Here is an 18,919-nt window from a genome sequence, read left to right as displayed (position 1 = left end):
TATTTCTGGACTCTATTCTGTTTTTTTGTTTCTTATGTCTATCTTTATATTAATACCATGTTAATAATATATTATATAATGATATATTACTATATAATTAATATATTTTTATGTTAATAGTATACTATGTTAATACTACATTATCTTGATTTTTGTAGATAGTGTAAGTTCTTCTTACACTATCAAGTTCCATCTTGTTCTTCTTTTTTAAAATTGTTGTGGCTATTTTAGAGCCATGAAATTTCCATAGGAAATTTAGAATCAGCTTGTCAATTTCAGTGACAATGTCTGCTGACATTTGCTGAATTTTGAGTAGAATTGCTTTGGATGCATAGATAAATTTGAGTGGAATTGACATCTTAACAATTGAATCTTTCATGAACCTATGAATTCCAATGTACTATGAATTGGGATCTTCCAATAAACTTATGAACATGGTTTATTTCTCCATTTATGTGATTCTTCCTTAATTTCTTTCAGCAATGTTCTGTAGTTTTAATGAGGAATTCTCACACGTCTTTTGTTAAATATATTCCTAAGTATTTTTTGTTTTTAGGTACTCTAGCAAGTATAATTTTTAAAATTTAATTTGCTAATTGTTTACTGCTATCATATAAAAATACAATTAATATTTGGGTATTAACTTTGTATTCTCCAACCTTGCTAAATTTACATATTAATTCTAGTAGTTGTCGTGTAGATTCCTTTGAATTTTCAACATAAATATTTATGCCATCTGCAAGTAGATCCAATTTTCTTCTTTCTTTCTGCCTTCATTTGCTTTCAATTTATTTTTATTTTTAAATTTTTTTTCTTATTCTCATTTTATCGTTTTTTCTCCTGTTGCTCACTGGAGATAACCCAACAGTATGTTAAAACCCTGTCCTGGTGAAATTTAGTGGAGATTTCAAACTGTTGATCATTGAAGGGCAGGAAAATAGCTGGTGGATTAGGGGGAAAAAAAAGATACTGTGAAGGTGTATAGTTAGCTAGAGGCATGGCTGCAGTTTTAGCCTTGCTCTGCTGTTGCTGTTACTGATGAGGTCAGTCACATCAAGGTCCTTTTGAGCTGGTTGGAAGGAAGGAGAAAATGTGTTAGAGCTGTGAATGGAACTGTATCAGCTGTGGCTAGAAAACACCGTGGACTTTAGAACTACCGGTGATTTTCAAGTGAGTAGGCCCATATCAGCCATAGACAAACATGCCAATCAGTACCAGTTCTCCCTCCTCTGCATGTCCACTGCAACCTGGAGAAGCAGTCTCAGGCTCCCTGTCTCAGTTTCTGGACCCTTCTTTCTTCTCCAACAGTATCATCCTCACTTCCCAGAGAACCCCTCCTTCTTCCCCTAACAGAAGCTCTCGGGAAAGATCTGAACCTCCTTCTGTGATTAAATTCTGCCCCATCCCCACACCTCGCCCATTGTTATGTTTTAACAAGATGTGTCTGAAGAGGTCTTAAGTCTCAAAAAAATGAAAGCACAAACACAACAACAATACCTGTAAAGGAAAGGAAATAGCATTTATTGAACATCTACTGCATGAAACCCTAGGATCCTTATTTAATCATAATAATATCCAAAATAGGATTTATATCATCATTATAGATGAAAGGACTGGGGATGAAGAGGTTAAGCTTTTTGTTCAAGGCCATATAAAGATTGGAGAATGAATTTGAACCTCAGTCTGGGTTTAAAGTATAAGCTTTTTCCATTGCACTCTTCTGACACTTCAATATTACTGAAGACTTTCATTGTATAATATGCTTGCTGATTATCACTGACTCTATAATACTAGATTGTGTATTTCTTGTTTGCGGGAGTGCATTCACCATTATGTTCCCAACCCCCAGCGTAGGGCATGGCAAATAGTAGGTACTCAATGCCAGCTTGTTGAATTGATTTAAAACTCAACAGAACCATGTTTCTATTTGCTTTATTTATTCATTCATTAAACAAATACTTTTTTGTAGTTAGGCACATAGATCTAGAGTGGGAGTCAGATAAGTAAATAACCAATTAACTCTACATAGTAATACAAACTATGATAGAGGGATGAATAAAACATTGAGGAAACACAAAAAAAGAATTACCCAGACTAGCCTTGGGATGTCAGCAAAGGCTCCCTGAAAGAGGCATATTTTGACACTTATTGTCAAGAATGACGCAACGTGAGAGAAGGAAGATATTTCAGACAGAGGGGGCAGTCATGCGCAAGATTGGAAGTGAGAGAGAGCATGACACATTCAAGAAAATGTAAATTTGTTTGGGACATTGCATGTGAGACACAGAATAATGAAACATGAGGGCAGAGAATGAAACAGGTGCCACCTATGAGAAGACTATTATGTTCTGTTAAGGCTTTACCCCAAGGAAGCCACCAAAGGTATATAACCAGCAGATGGCAGGATCAGATTTTTTACTTAGAAAGAACATTCTGACCTCTTTGTGGAAAGTGATTGAATTGGGACAGGACACCATTTGGCAAATAATTGCTGAATTCTAGGTGAAAGGTGACTGTGGTCTAAAGTAAGGTGAAGAGTTTGGGATTGGGAAAGTGGGTAGATTTGAGAGACAATAAAAGTAAAATTAATAGAATTTGGAGACATTAATTTTGGGAATAATGGAGGAAGAATTGATGAGGATAATTCTTGGGTCTTGGGTTTGGGAAAATGACGGAATTAGTGTCATTTAATGAGCTCTTGAACTCAGGTGAGGTATTCGTCTGCAGAAGAATATTTCCAATGAATATCATCCCAAACAATGTACTAAAACCTTAAATTCACCATAATTACTGCGCTAAATTATTAGCTTCTCTCTCCCTCCAACTAATTTGCCAGATTTCTTTATAACATCATCATTTTCTGAGTCACTAAGGCTATAAACCCCATGTTCATCATTGGTTCCTCCTCTCCTCGGCCCTCTCTCCACTTTCAATTAGTCATCAAGGCCTGTTAATCATTCTGTCTCTTGAGCCTGCCCTGTCCTTCCATTCCCACTGTCGTAACCCTAGTCTTAGCCCTTATCACTTCATGCCTGAACTGTTTCCTAGCTAGAATAGTTTCCTAACTTGTCTCCATACCTCCAGTTGCTTTGCAATGCAATCCGACTGGCACTCCACGGCCAGAATAATTTTCTTTAAACTCTGCTTTTATCACGTCTCCCAGCTCAAGCACGTTTAGCGCACTCTTCTCCAGACAGATGAGTTATTCACCATCTTCCCAGCATGCCTTATGCATTTCTACCTAGAGAACCTTTGCTTGGAATGTGGCTTTCTTCTAACATTTTCTTCTACCTCCCTAAACAGTCTTCATCCTCCTGGGTTCAGTTCCCGTCCCAACCTCCGTGAGATTTCTGTGATCATCCATAGCAATTTCTCTGCCCCCTGAATTCCTCTGGAACATAATACCAATTTTGTTTGCTTTCTTTTTTTCCTTTTTTTTTTTTTGTGAGGAAGATCAGCCCTGAGCTAACATCCGTGCTAATCCTCCTCTTTTTGCTGAGGAAGACCGGCTCTGAGCTAACATCTACTGCCAATCCTCCTCCTTTTTTTTTTTTCCCCCCAAAGCCCCAGTAGATAGCTGTATGTCATAGCTGTACATTCTTCTAGTCGCTGTATGTGGGACATGGCCTCAGCATGGCCGCAGAAGCGGTGCGTCGGTGCACGCCCAGGATTGGAACCGGGCCGCCAGTAGCAGAGCGCGCTCACTTAACGGCTAAGCCATGGGGCCAGCCCTGTTTACTTTCTTGTGTTCTTCTCTGTATAAGTCTTGTCTCCCTGTCTGAGTAGTAGGCTTCTTAAAACTGAGACAATGGGCCTCTTCTCCAGCCTGTGGTGCACATGTGGTAGACAGAACCAGATTCTGATCAGCGCACAACAGCTGTTATTTCTTGCAGCCACTTGTGCTTGCGGTTGAAGACAGGTTGTGCCAGTTTGATGAGTTATTTGCCCACTACTGCTGGGATACCCTTGTTGGTCTAGGTCCCAGCAGTGACTTGTGTTAGGTACCAAGATCACAGCTCTTTCTGATTCACATTCCCACACCCAACCATTGTTCCTCAAGCATACTGCTGGCTCTGAATGACTAGATCTGGAGTGTCTTCTACATCAGCCACTCATGATGCAGAAATCAGCTCTCATATAAGAACCTCAAAAAAGCCCTTGTTTTCAGCCTTTGTCACCAGCTCAGCTACTTCCTATCCTCTTGGTTGGCTCCACTTTAGGAGGCATTTAGTCCTATCTGTAAATTAGTACATTTCCTCTCCAGAAACCACATTTCCATACCAAGCTTCATTTAAACTCTATTTATTTCTGGCAACAGTAAGCTTCCTTATTATTTTCCTCTCTTCCCAGCAAGGAATACCTATTTACCCTATATTTACACAGCTAATAGAATGAGCATATGTGATGGGGGAGGGACAGTGAATCACACAAGTGACGCTATGCAGAGCAAAAGTGATTTACCCTAAGGTAATTTATGGTCACAACCTTATATAAAAGAGAGACATTTCATTTTTAGGTGTCTGTGCCTCAAATTACTTTCTGTTTGCCTCCTCCTCAACCCCAAATCCATTCTCCACTCTTTTCTATCCTGCTCTGTGCCTAAGGGGGCTGCATTCTACAGACAGCAACACCAGGGCACCCTTGCCCAGCGTTTCCCATGAGTTTGGGCTAAAGGATGGCACCTAGAGAAGAATGCAGATTGGGAAGAGAGAGAGGCCAAGCATTCATCTCTATTCTCTTCCTGTCTCACAGCAGCTCAGCAGTGGCTCAATCATCTATGGTAAACGGACTTGTGTCCTCTTCCATTGCTCTGTCTCTCCAGGCTCCAGTGATGCCACTCTCTCCCTATGTCATTTCAGGCTCATGAGTAGTGACAGGTTTCAGTGTTGCTCATCCCCTAGCACTTCAACATCCCTGATGGTTCTCTTAACCCTGTTTCCTCATTAAACTCTCTTTGTTAAACTCTTTTTAATGCACCATCTGTCTGCCTCATGGACCTTAATGGATACAATGCCCTCTTGAGGAGCACCCAGATTAATCTTTGCCTTTATAGGGATGGATCTGGGTACATTTGTGTCTCCCATGGCACCAAGCATGGTGACTGACCACTACAAAATCACTTGTTATCCTAGATTGAGAAAGCTATTAATGAGGCAGACTCAGTTTTTCTGTGTGAATCCAAGGTTCCTGTTGACAAACCATACTACCAGGAGGGACTTCTGTTAGCACTGGTATTCTGATTATTGCAGGTGGGCTTGACCTTTCAGCCTGCTGGGTTTCCAACTTATGGAGAAAGACTGGGACGACGTTATCTTAATCACTGACAGGGGTGGCACATTGAATAGATTCAACAACCTGTCTAAAACCCAGTGCAATATCTCCGCCATCTTCCAACTCTAAATTCTAAGACACTGCAACTGATATTATTCTTTATGAATCTAGCTAGTTTGCCACTGTCCTAGAGGATGGTCCAATAGGAGTTATTCCAAGAGGACTGATGCTTCAACACCGCTACCTTCAGGGTAATTGGGAAGTGAATTGTCTGCAGTTATCTTTCCATTTAGCAAGGGCAATGCTCACTCTCAGAAGTGGAAGAGCCACTGTCATCTCCCATCATCAAGAGAAACTAACCAAGTGCCTTTAGTCGAGTTTGCTGCTTTGCCGCTTCCTGGAGGCCTCCGAGATTCTTGTTTTAATTATCTTTTCTCCATATCTCATGTTCGTGAAAGAAATTTCCAACATATTTCCAAGTTATTTTAGCTGGGTATTTTCCCTGCCAATCTTAAAATCAGTGTTCCTACTCTTTGCTTCTTAATGCTTTTTTCCAATGGAAAAAAGGAGAGAAAGGATCTCAGGCTCTTTTTCCTAGGATGTAGTGTAACTGTCTCTCGGGGAAGGATTTTTTTCATTCAAACATACTTGCAGGGTCCAGAAGGGCCAGTACACGCAAATTTGAAACAAACGTTTCCAAAGCAGAAGTCCAGCACCAGCCCTGTCACACATGCCTAAAACAAATTATCCAATGGGAGCAGTACATAAATCACTCAACAGACAGTGCCAAAAAATTCCATTGCATTCCTTCCAGAATCTAAAACCCAAACGTTAGAGCTCCAAGCGCTTACCTAAAAATTCTGAAGGGAAAATGAACTGTGAATAACGATGGAGAAAGTGTAAGCAATTCATCCACCTGATGGGACCACCTGCTAATCAACATTCACACAGTATTTTGTATCCAGCTATGAATCAAAATTGTTAAGCTAAGTTTATGGCTTAAAAAGCCAAAGACTGCTGTCATCATCATCACTATTATTTACCAGTGATGGAGCCAGAACCTGCCGAAGTTGCTATGCTTCTTAAAGGATCTTGATCTATGTGGGTTGTGTCTGATTTGGGGGTGGAGCCTGGGCCAGTTCCAGGCGCTAAGGTTAACGAGTAGTGCAGTGAATCACAGTCATAGAAAAGAAGTGCCTTGGGGAGGTGGTGGCAAGTGTTTTAGTTTCTTAACCCACTGCACGCCCACAGAAGAGAGAACACTACTTGTGTTAGAAATGTCTAAGAAAAGGTACTTCCACCTTTTTAGTAAATGTGCTCTTGTACAAGACACAGTGTTTTGTGCAAAACTTTTCTAAAAAGGATTTATTGAGGTAGACAGGAAATAAACAATTCTTATAGCTAAATGTCTGCCCTCCCAGGTGTAGGAAGTAAGTGGCGCTAAACATGAGGTGCTCCAAAAATTGGAAAAAGAGAAACAGGTTCAGCGATAAAACCAATGTCCTGAAATAGATTGAGGTACACAGTCTTGAACTGAACTACAAGACTTGGTTCAACATATTTATGTATTAGTTTGCTAGGACTGCTGTAACAAAACACCACAAACTGGGTGGCTTATAACAACAGAAATTATTGTCTCACAGTTCTGGAGGCCGAAGTAGGAAATCAAGAAGACAGCAGGGCCATTCTCTCTCTGAAATGTGCAGGGGAATCCTTCCTTAGATCTTCCTAGCTTCTGGCACCTGCCAATAGTCTTTGATCTGCATTGGCTTGTAATTGCATCATTCTCATCTCTGCCTTCCTTGTCACCTGGCATTCTCCCCGTGTGTCTCTTTCTTCACATGGCTGTCTTCTTATAAGGACGCTGGTTATATTGGATTAGGGGCCCACCTTTCTCCAGTAGGACCTTGCCTTAACTAATTATATCTGCAACAACTCTATTTTGAAATAAGGTCATATTCTGAGGTACTGGCATTAGGACTTCAATGTATCTTTTTTGAGGGAGGACACAATTCAAAACATAACAATTTACATATTGAAATATGGCAGGGGTAAGATTTAAAAAGTAGGAGCTTTCTTTTCCTCTGTTTCTTTTCTTGTTCTTTTCTCCCCCTCTCTCTCCCTCGCTCCCCACCACCTTTCTTTCCTTTTTTTCTTCCTTTTTTTTCTTGCTTGCCTAGCCATGAAATCTTTGTGAGGAATAAGAACATAACTATCTTTGTGAGGACAGAAGCTAAGCTGATGTGCGCAAGAAAAGGGATGGCAATATCGAGAGAAATAAAATTCAAAATGAGAAAGGCAGTCATTTGTGTGATTGGGAAACCTCTGAAGATGGAAGCTAGCATAAGGTGGAATTGTGAAGAAGGGGAAAGAATATTTTGAAGTATAACGTTGGTGAGATAGCTAATTTCAGAAATTCCTTGTGTTGCCAAGAGTAGCCACCCTTTGCCACCGTTTGAGAGCTCCTCATGTCCATATCTATATTACACTTCTTGGCTTTGGACTCATGTCTGTATTTCATTCAGATGTGTCACTGTGTTGAGGTGGGCTCTATGGAGGGAAGAAATATGACAAATTTCATCCATGCTATATAAAGTATTGATCCAATGGGGAATCTTCAGCAACAGAGTCACAATACCAAAAGACAGAAAGAAACAAATATTGGCAGTGTCCATTCAAACACAGCCCAAAGGAAAAAGAAACTTGTCCTGTGGATTTTAATTTTGTGGCTTCCCTGGCATGGTGCTCTTTGTAATAGAAAACTATATCTTATGCTTCCTTTTTTTTTTTTTAAAGATTTTATTTATTTTTTTTTTTCCCCTTAAAGCCCCAGTAGGTAGTTGTATGTCATAGCTGCACATCCTTCTAGTTGCTGTATGTGGGACGCGGCCTCAGTGTGGCCGGAGAAGCGGTGCGTCGGTGCGCGCCCAGGATGCGAACCCGGGCCGCCAGCAGCGGAGAGCGCGCACTTAACCGCTAGGCCACGGGGCTGGCCCTAACTTATGCTTTCTTAGCTGAGAATTACTCCTTAATATCACTCAAGGAAGCCCACCTATTCTGCTCCCGTGCTCACTAAGCAAATTTCTCACTCTAGCTTACTTTAGTCTTTCACGGAGAGAATGTATCGTATTGACAAAAATATTCATGTCCAGGACTTGGTAAACTTTTTCTGTAAAGGGCAATATTGCAAATACTTTAGGCTTTGTGGGCCATAGCGTCTCTGTTGTGACTACGCAGCCCTGCTGCTATGGCCAGAAAGCCAATATGAAATGAAATACGAAAACCAATGGCCCTGCCTGTGCTCCAATGCAACTTTATTTACAAAAACAGGTGTCAGGCAGAGCTGGCCCACAAGCCATAGTTTGGTGACCTTGTCCTAGACCATGGGACAATAAAAAAAGATTTTTTTGCATTTTTAATAAAAATTTGAATTTCTCTTTTATATATAAATCTGGTTAGTTTGGTTAACGTGCACTGCCTTTGAGAAGTAGTTTCACTTTCGATGTGCTGACAATTTCAAGACTCTGAGTGTGTAAGACTGAGGGTCAGATCTTTGGGGACAGTTAATTCATAAGTGCATTGTTACCTCATAAAGCATCATGGCAACAGAGTGCTGGTTTCTCCCCAAAGAAGGAAGGATCTCATGATAGAATTTCATATCAAGGTTTTTCTGTTTTTGTTTCCTCCTCTACTGAGTGGCGCCTCAAATGTCACTGAGACTAACTAGTTTTGCAAAGAAGAACGTGAGATTTAGAAATGTGAACTGACTTGTTAAAACTGGAAGTGAGGATGAGCATCCAGGCTTCTCAACCTTAAGTTTGGTTTCCCAACATTTGATCTTTGCTGCTAAAAATGACCACAAAAGCTTGTGACTTGGGACTTTAGTCCCGAGGCAGCAGGTCTATAGTGTTGACAATGATGATGAGTAAGCAGATGGCTTGGTATAAAGCAGCCAAGAGCACTCAGGCTTTTAGGACTCCTCATACTTTGTATAATGTCTCTTAAAAATATTTAATGGCGTTAAACATGTATTATCCATGTATTTTTCTAAACCCGTCTTGAACCTGTTTGTATTTTGGCTTTACTCTACTAATTCAGGTAACGAATTCCATATGTTTACTTCTCTTCTAGACAAGAAGCCCTTCCTATTTATTTAGAGCCTGTTTTTATTAAAACTGATGGTGACATAACTGAGAGATGCCCATGGTTGATTGTCCCAGAAAGCTCTTAAAGGAAGAGAACATTCCAAGGGCATCCTTTGCAAAAAGGGTCTTTGGATACCTTACACAGCACATTACTCCAAAGTAACACAGTTGCACAGTGATTTCCAACAGTTTTAGCCGTGAAACTTTGCTGAAAAACACTTGCATGGGATCTTAGATAAAATTGGTAGTTGATGCACTGGTCTACCAGTAGACCATTTAATTATTCCCCACAGACATGAACATCATATCACACATTATCTTTTTTGTTTTTTCATTTGTTTCCCCCCACTAGAATGTAAACTCCATGAAGGAAAAGACTTTGTCTATTTATCCCCAGCCACTAAAATCATCCCTGATGCATAATAGGCATCCAATAAATATTGTTGAATAAATGAAGCAATGTGTGAGGACCTGAAGCCGAGCCTGAGCCTGAGGCTTCTTCTGTGATTCCCCTTCTCTCATCTGGTGCCAAACTTGAGGATCCTTCCTGGAGCCCTTTCTGCTCTCTGGGGTGGATTTCGATTGGTATAAAGCTTTGGTATAAAGCTTATACATGCTTTATCTTATTAGGGCCTCTCAAGAACCCTGTGAGGTTGGTAGGGCACATATTATTGTTCTCAATTTGCAGATGAGAAAACAGACTCAGAGAAGATATTGGACTTGCTCACAGTCACATTGGTGGAAAACAGTAAAGCCATAGAGCTGAGACAGCTCCAAATGCACTCACCAGAATTTCAAATTATTTTGACCACAACTTATAGGAAGAAGTGAATTTTAGATTATGATCCAGAACATACACATACACTTAAAGCAAAGCTTTTACAAAAGAATGCCCCTCTAATGTAATATATTCTGATATTTTTTTTCTACTGAATTTTTAAAAGTTCTAATTGCAACCGCAGACTGAAAACAGTGGTCTACTATCCATATTTTCTGGCACAATTGCCCCTTGCATCTCATCTTTTATCTCCATTCTGAAATGAAACAATAATTGCCTTCTCATCTTGTAGGGATTCCTGGTCTTTACTTGAAGTCAGCCAGTGTGGAGAGCAGGACGGTTCCTCCGTGCTCGAGTCAGAGAACACAAAACAGCCAGGACACTGTCTGAGAGGAAACTGAATGCTTTAAGGAGGCAGAGGGGGAGAGAAAATCAAGTCTGAAAGCAGGGACATTTTGGGCAGGAAACAGTTAAGAGACCACTAGATGCATCGAGCTGCCAAGACCACCACAACGTTTGTACAAAGATTAGACAGAGAACAGATGTGAAGTAACTAGAGTCCTTCAGAGTAAGATAGCAACGACATAAATTAACCTTGTCTAATGCCTGACAAAGGGACCGTGCGTTTTTTGAAGTCTTCAGAGTGAAGCCATTTTTTACGGACTCTCCAAGGTTATATACCTTTATCCAACAGAACAAGTTTAATTAGAGCCAGTTGTTTACAGGGAAGGGACGTGAGCCCAGTGGGGACTATAAGGGTGACTGCATAGAAAATAAACGAATTAGCCTGCACAACAGCTGAGATTTCCTTGAGTTCTCCTCAGCTGATAAGATTCCCTTCACCCCTCGAGATTACTTTTCTCTATTTTCCTGAAACTGGAGAAACAAAGAGGTGAAAACATTCCAGACTCCTGATCCTCCAGTTTGGCAGGATTTGGGTCACAGTCTCCTTCGAAGCTGCCTTTCCTGGTGGTGAGGCTATGGGGCTTATACCACACCCTGCTGCTGGCAGACGGGCCACAGTGGCCACTCACCCATGTGGCAATTCTACAGGACCAACCTGTAGGACGCAGGCTGGCCTTATCAGTGGATATGTAACCTGAGGCTCTGAGGAGGGCCTGGAGCTACAGTTCCCAAAAGATAAATTCTCTACTCAGGGGAGGCCCAGCTGGGGTAGGATTTGAGCCAGAGATGGCTTTGTTAGGGCTGTGTCCCAGAAAAAGATATGGGATTCGGCACACAACTGATGGGGGCCCGTGGACCCAAGGCCTCCAAGAAGTCCTGATCAAATGTCTATAAGAATAGGAGAAGGGGCAGGAGCTGTGCCTGGTGGGCAGCAGAGAGGATGCTAGAGTCTGGATCAGGTTCCCCTAAACATCTGTGGAATGCCTGGTCACCTGAGAAAGGAAGTAGGGGATTTAGCAAGGTTCGGGGCTGTGAAATAGAGGGGAAATCAGAGCTGCTCTGACTGAGGGCCCTGGGCTTGCACAAGTCCCTGGCTGAATGTGCTGGCTTCCAGTGGTTGGGAACTGGCTAAGGCAGACCTGGGTCCCAGAACCACGGGTTACCTTGCGTTGGGGCAGCTCTCTCCCACAGCCCCTCTCAAATGGGCTCTCCAGCCCTTCATGGAGAGACACAAATGAGCCTAGGGCAGCCGAGGGCTGACCAGGAAGCAGTGGAGCAGATCCGAGAGAGAGAACAGCTGAGGGTGTCTCCTCAGGTAGGAGAGCTGTTTCCTCATTTTGTTCCCAGGGCCGAGTTTGTACGTGAGTGGTGGAACCAGTGTTCTGGCTGTGGACTCTGAAGACCACTGAAACAAGTCCCCACCCTAAAACGTCGGTTCCAAACTGCCTGAAACGCCACCTGAAATTTGAGTTAAACTGTGCTATTGAAAAAGAAAATTAGTCCCCAGGGAGATTTGAGAGAATTTCAATCATTCACATCTTACTATTCACTTTGCTCATTTTCGTCTAACATCAGGCTGAGGTCCTTCTAGTTGAAGGGATGGAAGACTTTTGGGGTAAGGTTGACAGTTTTGAAGTAAGGGCCATTTCTGAGAAAGGTAATCTAGGGTAAAGTCGGCTCTGAGGTCTTTGGCGAGTGTGTGTTTGTGGGGGATCGGTGGTCAAGAAGCGGATTTGAGGAAAGAAGGGATCTAGGAGAAGCCAATGAAAGGGATGAGGAAGTGCCAACAGAGCCATATTTTGCTGACCTGGAAATTGTCCCTAAGGCTTACTTTGTCCATCTGTTCCTCCAGCTCCCAAATCCACGCCCTGTGAGGCTTCAGTTTTCTTTTGCGTGAGATACTCTTGCCCACGGCAGGAGTAGAACCCCTTCTGCTTCCAGCCCAATTCCAGGTGAGAGGCTCTCTAGAAGTCCTGAGAGACTTTACAGTGAGCACTTCTGTGCAGGGACCACATCTGATTCCTGTTTGCATCACGCCCACCCAGCTTAGGAACATAGAAAGCACATCACAATGTTTGCCCGAAGACTGGTTCACCCGTGGGTGGTGTGTGTGGTCCAGGGACTCGGTTCCTGCTGTCTTTTTTCCTGCAGTGCTCTCCTTTCCCTACCATCAATAGGTGCCCTCCTAGTCTTCCCTCAAGACTCAGCTCAAATGCCATGTCCTTTTTATAGCCTTTTCTTTCTGCCTCCCTGTGATTTCTCCTGTGTAAGCACTTAACAATACATGGGTCACACTGTGTTATCATTTCTGATTTCTTTCTTAATTTTACCCACTTGACTTTGACCTTCTTGAGGTCATTTGTATCTTATTTCTAGCATATCACACAGTACTCAGCACCCAGCAGGCTCTTAGTAACCTTTTGGTGAACTGATTGGACCTTATATAAAATTACTTTCAAGGGACCTCACCAACATGCCCAGTGGTTTTGCAGCCTATGTGAGGCCAGACAAGTGCCCAGAAGCAGAGAGAAAAACAACACCTGGGTTGGAATATGACTGGTCTGTCTACTCATTTCAGTTTGCCACCAAAGCAACACCCCCAGCTTACCAAGTCAAGTTCCCTTGATTTTCCTTCTAAACACTTTCTGAACTTGGCATCTGAAAAGGCAGGTTATTAATTCGGCGTATGAAGAGCTGACATGGATTTCTGGGCCTGCTGAGTAGTGAAGGATTTTCAAGAAATAAAGAGTCCATACAATGATTGCAAATGGAATCCATAAAATAAGAGCCCATCTGGTTGTCTATAATGAAGCTGTGCAGCTGGGAGGCAGATGTGCTGGGTTTGCGTTTCCAGTGGCACAGAGAAGATTGACAGAGGACTGAACGCATGGGGCATTTTGACTTCACATCTGATATTCTGCCTTTGGATAAATCCAGACTCTCACTGCTGAACCTCTCCAAAGGGGCTACTTGTTCTCAAGAGCTGAGGCAGTTGGTGGGACAATTTCTGCAAAAGAGAAAGACTCATTTTAAAGGTAGGGTCAGAATATGGGTCCCGGCTTTACTTAGACATGTGAGTGCAGAGTGCGGAGTTTGAAGTCCTTTGCTGGGGCCAGTCTTTATCCTTAGTTTCGGGGGGACTACCAGTGTTTTTTTCCCACAGGACTTGAACCTTGCCCACCTACCTTCCTCCATTCCTCTTTTCCTCCCTTCATCCCTTCCTTCCTCCCTTCCTTCCTTCATCCCTTTCTCCTTTCCGTCCTTCGTTCCTTTCTCTCTCTTCATTTTTGCCTCCCTCCCTCCATCACCCTCTCTAGCCCCTCACTCTTTCATTCATTTTTTATCACAAACATTTTCAAATATACATAAATTAGTGAGAATACTATAATAAAACCCCCATGTTCCTGTCACTCAGATTCAATAATTATCACTATTTTGTTCGGCTCCTCGTATGACCTTCAGATCACAGCCTTGATGATCTCTGAGGTCCCTTCTATCTGTAATAGGGTAGGAGTCTTTCTTCAGCTCACTTGTTCCTGCACTAACTGTTGTTTCTCCATTATAAACAAGTATATCAGGGGGTAAAGGGTGAGTTGTGTATGTGTGAGGGGTGCTTCCATCCCCTCAATTTTTATCAGTGTTCTGAGGCCACTCAAATAAAGATACAACCTAGGTAAAGTAATGCTCTTACTATGCAAATGTAGCTTCAAGACAAGCTCCTAGCTGCTTCTTCCAGCTGGATGGTTGCTCCTAAGTCAGGTCTGTTTAGAAATTCTGGTGTTGCCACCAATAGTGGGCAATGTTAATGTCCAGCTTCTGGAAACCAGACATCACAGTTACTTCAGCTTCAAGAGCTGATCTCTTTTCTTCATTTTTCATTCTTGTAAGACGTCTTTTTAATTGTCTTGGTGCACAAAAGTGCTACCTAATCTTTTTTGACTCTTTCCTTTTCTTTTCCTTTCCTTTCCTCCCTCTCTCTTCCTTCTGTTTTCTTCTGGTCAAAGCAGCTATTACTGAACATTTACAATTTTTAAAGGTAGACTAAGCAATTAAAGTTCTCTAATGTATTGGTAGTATTCAAAAAATGACTTTATATTTAGCCTTTGATCTTTCCAGCCATCTGCATAGTTAAAATGCCTCTGCCTAAGCCACCCGGCATTTTTTATATCATCTTGATAGCTCATAGTTTTTGTAAATAATGTCGGTGTTCCTTAGGGAACTGAGCTACAAGAGAGGTGGGTGGGAGGTATATGCCACTTAAGTATTTTTCCATTTGTAACTTTGACTAGTCCCTGGAAAACTTTACATTAAGATATCACTGCGTGTGGCTCTTATATCTGTTAAATGTTTTACCGTCACTCATTAATTCTTTCTCAGATTGAAAACCGAGTCATGGAAGAAAAGAATGGCTTGACTAGCACTGCAACTTAGTAACTATCAAATTTAAGATCAAGGTCAGAGACAAAAGGCAGGATACAATATATGTGATATATGTATATAGGAATGTAAGTCAAATTCTATGTCACAGAATGAACTAATACATGAGGTAGAGAAAGTCCCTCCATTAACTAAATTGAATGTTTTTAATTTCAAAATTACTGGCTTGAGTTCCGAGTTTCACTTTTAATATGTTAATGAGTAAATTAAGATGTGTTTACATTTCTATAACATGTGTTCTACTTTGTCTCAGCTATGGACTTACAGAACTTTAGAGAAGTGATGTAACCTCTCTGGAACCTCGTTCTCATGTGTAAGAAAAAAAAAAGAGGACTAAAATATTTCCATCATTCTGTTTGCTTGACATGCGATACTTTAAAATCAAGACATTAGGCTGAGTCAATTTTGTCAGGTGCTGAGAGCTCCTAACAAGGGCATATGCATTAAAATCAAGTAATTAAGTTGCCTGGGAGCTAAAAGTGTAAACATAATCATAAATAAGAGATATGCTTATTTACCTTTTCTGCTGTGGCTATTAGCTTAACCTGCAGGTTTTAGTATGTATGCAACACACGTGTGGATTTTGGATGTGTACATAGTGAGAATTTGGCCTGCTGTACATAATAAAGCAAAAGTACTTGATATTCAGCTCTAGAAAACATTGGAAGATTTTTTCCTTCTCAAATTAGTGTTACTCGGGGGAGGTGTATGACGTGCCAATTAATATGTATGCTTTTTCGACAGTTCTGCCTGGTTTTTTTTGATTCAGAGCTTCGAGGCAAAATGTCAAGTCGTCTGCAGCCAGTCACTTTCCATAATTTTCCTGTTTATTCCAATGAGTGCTATAAAGTATGTTCTCAAGGCAGGTCCTACCAGTGTGCCATATGGCAGCCTCCTGTATCAGCCCTGTCACCAAGCCCTCCAGGAAACGAGGCACTGTATTGTTCTCAGGACACAAACAGCCCCACAGTCAGACAGAAACCCTTGCTTCTTTCCAAATTGCTGACTGCCAGACGTCAAAGAATTTCACCAAAAAGTTAATAGTGAGGAGAATTGGGGATATTCTTGAACCTCATGTTAGGAACACAGGCCATCATTCATTAATTTATTTCACGAGATTAACTGAGCCCTAACTTTGTGCCAGGAACTGTTCTAGGTGAAGGCAATATAAAAGTAAAAAAAAAAAAAACACAAACATTACAAAAAATAAAATAAAGAAGTAAAGAAATTATCAAGATACTTTTGATAGAGGTAAGTAAAGAACTGAAGTTAGGTGATGTGGTGAGAGGCTGATGGGCCACTTTAGAGAGTAGGTTGGGAATGACCAATCTGAGAAATTCGTATTAAAGGTGAGGACTGAAGTGAGGAAAGAACCAGACATGTAAAGATCAGGAAGCAGAGAATTCAAGCACAGGGGAGGGGAAGTCAAGATGGCGGCGTAGGCAGATTCGGAACTCACGTCTTCCTGTGGACACAGCCAATTTACAACTACTCGTGGAAAAATTACCCCTGAGACAGAACTGAAAACTGGATGAGAGGAACTCCTGCAACAACGGACAATCCTAACTGAGGTGGAAGAGGCAGAGACTCCCTTCTGGAGAGAAAAACGCCGCCTTCACAAGCCGCCAGCTTCACGGCCGCCGGGAGCAGCTCACAGGTGCGCAGCCTCCCTGGAGGGGCTGGGCCCTGAGCCGGGGAGCGCCCCCGCTGTGGGCATTTTGTGGACCCAGCACAATCGAGACCAGCGGCATAATATCTGACTTTGCCTGCTACTAAAACATTGGGGAGCACCCCTAGAAAACCCGGTTCACAAAGAAACTAAAACTGGCTCTTAAAGGGCCTGCGCGCAAACTCACCCGCTTCAGAAAGCATCCTAAAATCACCAGAAAGAAAGGTGTACAGTGCTGTGGTGAAAAGAGACTCAGCTAATAGGCCTGAGTGCATCACGGTGAGGGGTGAGACCTCTCCAGGGACCGGGACATTGGCGGCGGCCATTGTTGTGGCCTGGTGTGGGTGTGCTGACACAGATGCCATTGGAGTTCTCCCTGGGGCCTGCTAGCCCAGGGTCTGCCCCACCTGCTAGAGCACGGATTTAATCCAGCTCAGCCAGGGCAGGCAGCCCACCCTAGAGACTGGCCCCACCCAACAACAAACCCTCAGGCAACTTGTGGGCCTGCATAGATTGGTGACTGGATTCTCTGCAGCCTGGCAACTGAGCCAACTTTAGCGGGGCAGGGTGTGCACAAGGAGTGGGTGGAGAGTGTGGGGCAGTGGAGGAGTGTGTGGGGCTCCCACCATGGAGAGACTGGGTCTGCTTGGGGAGGTCGGGGTGCGCACATGGGGCAGGACTGTGTTGACTGTGTGTGTGGACCTGTGGGCGGCAGGGCTTGTCAGCTGCAGAAGACTTATGCTTCTCAAAGACCCACATAGGGGGTTTGCCCCACCTTCCAAAGCCTGAAACAATTGGGTGGTCCTGTGCCTGAGGCCAGCCCCACCCAGCTGCAATCCTCAGAGAGCTGACAAGAGACCTAATAGGCTAGAGGTTTACAGCAATTGTAAGGCCCTGAGCCTAACAACCTGCCATGCTGGGGGCCTACTCACTTAAAAGAAAGACTGCAACACAAATGTGGTATTAGAACTTGCAGCCAACAGTGCTGGGGCTCCCCACACCTGATAAAGAGACTGAAGGGCCCACAACAACTACAAGCAGCTGAGCATTACAACAGCTGGCCAGGAGCATAACTCAGCCTCCCTGGGTGCCTACAGGGAGAGCAAACAGGCCACAACAGAAGGACACACGTAGCCCACATAGGAGTCACCCCTGGAACATTGAGAACTGAGGGAAGCACACTGGAAGCCTCCTAAGGCATCACTTACCTAAGGTCACCTATCCAAGAGCAGGAGACGTAGCTGACCTACCTAATATGTAGACACAAGCATAGGGAAAGAGGCAAAATGAGGAGGCAAAGGAATACATTTCAAGTAAGGGAACAGCACAAAAACCCAGAAAAGGAACTAAGTGAAACAGAAATGAGCAACCTACCCGACAGAGAGTTCAAACTAAGAGTGTTAAGGATGCTCACTGATCTGGGGAGAAGAATAGATGAACTCAGTGAGAATGTCAACAAGGAAATGGAAGATATAAAAAAGAACCAATCAGAAATGAAGAATACAATACTGGAAATGAAAAATTCATTAGAGGGACTCAAAAGCAGAGTAGAGGATACAGAAGAACAGATCTGTGAGCTGGACAAAAGACTAGAAGAAATTACCCAAGGTGAACAGGTAAAAGAGAAAAGAATTAAAAAGAGTGAGGACAGTCTAAGGGACCTCTGGGACAACATCAAGCACACTAACATCCGTGTTATAGGTGTCCCGGAAGGAGTAGAGCGAGACAAGGTGGCAGAGAATCTATTTCAAGAAATAATAGATGAAAACTTCCCTAACCTAAGGAAGGAAACAGACATCCAGGTACAGGAAGCACAGAGAGCCCCAAACAAGATAAACCCAAAGAGGCCCACACCAAGACACATCATAATCAAAATGTCCAGAATTAAAGATAAAGAGAGAATCCTAAAAGCCGCAAGAGAATGTCAAGTTACATACAAAGGAAACCCCACAAGGCTATCAGCTGACTTCTCAGCAGAAACCTTACAGGCTAGAAGAGAATGGCATGATATATTTAAAGTGCTAAAAGGAAAAAACTTACAGCCAAGAATACTCTACCCTGCAAGGTTATCATTCAAAATGGAAGGAGAGATCAAAATTTTCCCAGACAAGCAAAAATTAAAGGAGTTTGTCACCAAGAAACCAGTGCTACAAGAAATGTTAAAGGGACTGATTTAAGTGGAAAAGAGAAGACCACAAATAGGAAAAATTATCT

The 18,919-nt window shown here is 42.5% G+C and overlaps 1 long non-coding RNA gene across 2 annotated transcripts in view; it reads left to right on the top strand.

Annotated features, from left to right (window-relative positions):
* LOC147913349 (uncharacterized) overlaps positions 1–18,502 on the top strand; it is an 86,393-nt gene extending 67,891 nt beyond the window's left edge. For both annotated transcript variants that reach the window (XR_015548835.1, XR_015548836.1), the window contains one exon: positions 15,781–18,502. This is a non-coding gene — a long non-coding RNA (uncharacterized LOC147913349). The remainder of the gene's footprint in view (positions 1–15,780) is intronic.
* The last annotated feature ends 417 nt before the right edge of the window (positions 18,503–18,919 follow it).

This window comes from Ceratotherium simum, chromosome 28, assembly GCF_057802395.1.
Source record: "Ceratotherium simum simum isolate JZ-2026a chromosome 28, ASM5780239v1, whole genome shotgun sequence".
NCBI lineage: Eukaryota > Metazoa > Chordata > Mammalia > Perissodactyla > Rhinocerotidae > Ceratotherium > Ceratotherium simum.
This window is presented reverse-complemented; position numbering and strand designations above follow the sequence as displayed.